The 3,808-nt window shown below is 40.8% G+C and overlaps 1 protein-coding gene across 1 annotated transcript in view; it reads left to right on the top strand.

Moving 5' to 3' along the window:
• LOC118599119 (glutamate receptor ionotropic, delta-2-like) overlaps positions 1-3,808 on the top strand; it is a 75,655-nt gene that overhangs the window by 11,681 nt on the left and 60,166 nt on the right. The gene's annotated exons all lie outside the window — the stretch shown is intronic.

The following is a 3,808-nucleotide window of genomic DNA, read 5'->3' as shown; positions in this document are numbered from 1 at the left end:
CCACCTCCTTTCCCAGAAATCCTGGATTTCTGATAGTTATTATAGCTAGGGGGGGTTGCTTCATTCAGCCGAACCTAATCATCCTGTTTTAGCCAGGTTTCTGTTAGAGCTAGCAGGCTAAGTTTATTATCATTTATCAATTCATTGACTAATAGGGACTTTGAGGAAATTGATCTAATGTTTAGTTTTTGTTTCTGTGACTTATTCCTTTCATTTGCCTTCCAGCACATAAGCTAATGCTAGGAACTGCTGGGCTAGCCCTGTTTGGGGTTAGCACCAGCGCTAAAGGCCGCTCAGGGGAGAGTTGTGAACTGCTGCTCTCTCCCCGGGTCTCCTCTCTGACTTCTCAGGCTGCATGGCTAAAGCTAGCAGAAATGTTTCTGGACAGAAGAGCCGCTCTGTCCAAACTGGGATGAATGCCATCTTTGCACATGAGACCGGGCTTTCCCCAAAACAGGCTCCAGTTGTCCACAAAGCTAACGCCATTTTCTGGGCACCATTTAGCTAGCCAGCGGTTAAAAGATGAAAAGCGGCTGTACATTTCATCACTGACTACGTTTGGCAGAGGACCAGAGAAAACTACTGTATCTGACACAGATTTATCCAGTTTACACATCGATTCTATTTTTAATTTAAGAATCTCCGATTGTCTTCGTCCGGCATCATTGCCGCCAGCGTGAACTACGACCCGACGGAACCTCGCCTTACTCTGGGCTAACATTCGGAGGTTTCCTTCGATGTCACCAACTCTGGCTCCCGGGTAACATCTAACTGTAGCTCCCTTGAGCTTCACATGTCTAACCTCAGAGGAGCCGATGACCAGAGTTTTCGGTTCAGTTGGTGCGTTACTGAGGGGAGAAAACCTGTTCCATACAGGGAGCTCCGGGCGCTCTACGTGGTTCGGTTTAGCTCTGTGCATCTTCCCAACCGGTACAAACTCATGCTGTGGATTACCTGATTGCTGAGAGGGCGGTGGGATGCTACCTAAGTTTGCTTTACTGGCACGGCTAGCGCTCAGAGTTACGACCTGGCTCGCGGGTTTAGCTTCCATTGAGCTAAGACGCGCTTCCAGCTGTTCGAGCCTGGATAACAGGTCTGAGATCAGACTACAGTTAACACAGCGACCATTGTCTTCACTAAATGAGGCGGGATCCCGACTAAACATATGACATTTTTTTGTATTCTTTGCAAAACAATGTTCTAAAGCAGGTCAGCATTCCACTTCACTGAAAGCTTCTGCATCTCGACATGAATGCAGTTGGGTTAGAACAGAATGTTCCTTCAACTTATTAAAAAAAAAAAAAAAGCCAAAAGATCAAATCTTTCCTGGAACAATTGTTCCAAATGATTCAATCTCTCAATTGTTTAATTTCTGCCATCACTACCATGAGCTAAAGGAGAAACCAAATTGTGTCAGAGTAGATGGTCTAACAAGGGTGGAATGAAATCCAGACACTAAAAGACACTGTTTATCGTAGCTAAACTTTAACTTTAAAGAAACAGAGTGTAAGAAATGTTTCCATCCATTTTCTTAACCCGCTATGTCCCTTTCAGGGTCACAGGAGACTGTCCTGTCTACTGTTAGGCAAAAGAGGGGTACAAGCTCGTCACAGGGCACAATCACTGCCATATACACTTACACGAGCACAATTTAGAGTAACCAAATAACCGACGAAACATGTTTCTGGACTGTGGAAGGAAGCCAGCGTACCCAGAGAAAACCCAAGCATGCATGGGGAGAACATGCTAACTCCTCCCAGCCAGGAATTGAACCGGGGCCTTCTCACTGTGAGGCAAGAGCACAAACTACTGCGTCACTGCCAATTAACAAAGAAATAACATCATATGATTTTTAAATTATTACTTTGTATAATAAAGCAGAAAATAGGAATTTGCTCAATAATAATTTTTCCACCCAGATCTCTTCTAGAGCTATGATGTTTTGGAGCTATTGGTGCAAAAATTGACATTAAACTCCTTCCACATCCTCCAACCTTGAAATGCTTTTCACCAGCCACTCCTTTGTTTTATTTTATTTGAAATTAGCTTATATTTTGATGGGCGTTTTGATGATTGGCAGGCGGGTAGAGTAGACTCTGGTCATATGTCCCTCCAAGTTTCATTTTTGCAGTGCAGAATCCATTGACTGACAACAGAGATGATCTTACTGTCACTTAAATTGAACATTGTTTTTCTTTACCCAGAGTGAGGAATGAAGGGATTTTGATTTCCTAGGCCAGCCTTCTTCCTTTTATTCAACTTTCATGAAGACCAGAGACTGTTAAGGACATTACCCGTTTTACACCAGAGCATTAGCTGAAGTGTTTACTGTGTTTCAACTATTTACGCAATGTAATCCCACTGGATTCTGGAGTGGAGAAAAGCAGCCTTGCACTGAAATGCCACCCTGCACAGCAATGAAGTGTTTACCGGTACACAACGAGCTGCAGACACAGCCAAACGTGGTACCCATTAGGTGTTTTAAGCCCCAATCCTACCCCTTTATGTTGAGTGTTAAGGAGAGAGTCGTTGGGTCCCATTTATAAAGGCCATTAAGATGTTGGCCTTGTCCTGAAGGTCATGATTGGGATGTTTGATTTTCTGGTAGGGGTGTAACAATTTGTTTTAAAAACAATTTGACCACTATAAGAATTTGTTATAATAATTGGTTTCTGATCTGATTCATGAACAATTTGAGTTTGTTTTGAAAGATCTGATTCACTGACTTAAAATGGATATAGAACATCTTGATCCCAAACTTCCAACAGTGTGACTCTGAAATAAAACATGAAATAAAACACTTGGTACTGACCAGTCCAGGGGAAACTTTCCAGAATCCTGGTATTTCTTCAAGATACTCAAATACGTGTACAAACAAACATGTAAACAAGAATGAATGTCAAATTCATTCACATTTAAGTTTGATAAAGTTCAGTCCACTGTTGTTTTTCTACACCAGAATAATCATTATTAGAACATTCTAGCACACTGTATGGTCACATGAGTTTTATCAATTCAAAGTGTTTCCACACATTGGACTGGAGTGATGTTGATCAGTTTTTACTTTGTCACATATGTGTTGTTCACTATGATGACATTTGGTAGTTTTTATGCCAAAGTAAAATCAATCTACCATGTTTCAAACTAGAGTAAAGTATTTTCCAAGATGGATACATCTCATTTCTAAAGGATTCTATGATGGTACAGGTTGATTTTATTTGATTCGATTTGATTAACAATTTGGCTTATCACATCAATCTGGTTGGATCATAGGATTAGAAATAGATTTGTCGTTAAACCCCACTTTGTGGATGAATGAAGTGCTTTCTTTTCCAAATGCAGAAATGATGTCCCCCATCTTCTATTGCAGGCAGCTGTTTATTCTCTACTGAAATCACATACTTTTTTTTGCTGCTGAATGGAGGCAGTCCTGCTTCATGCTTACATCGTAAGTTTCCATAGAAAACATATGAATATTTCAATATTTCCTTTAAATATTAAAACAAGAACTTTGCTATTAGACTGAATAAATGATGTTGATAGAACTATTTTGATTTGAAGGCTGATAGAATAATATAATAATTCAATTTGCTGTAATGGATTCAGAGCTGTCCCTTACTACAAGAAGACTAATCCAGTTTGAAAAGGTCGGGGGGTGGGGTGGGGGGGTTGTCCATAGAGGCTTTGCATTAGTGAAGAAGCGTGAATGTACAACTGTAATCTGTGTAACTATTTTCTACAGACAGAGCACACACAACAGGAGAGGAGCAGAACTGACAGGATTCTTTTACAATGAGGATGTTTAACA

The sequence above is a fragment of the Oryzias melastigma genome, linkage group LG9, assembly GCF_002922805.2.
Source record: "Oryzias melastigma strain HK-1 linkage group LG9, ASM292280v2, whole genome shotgun sequence".
Taxonomy (NCBI): Eukaryota; Metazoa; Chordata; class Actinopteri; order Beloniformes; family Adrianichthyidae; genus Oryzias; species Oryzias melastigma.
Note: the sequence above shows the minus strand (reverse complement) of the source record. Positions and strands in the feature narration are given on the sequence as shown.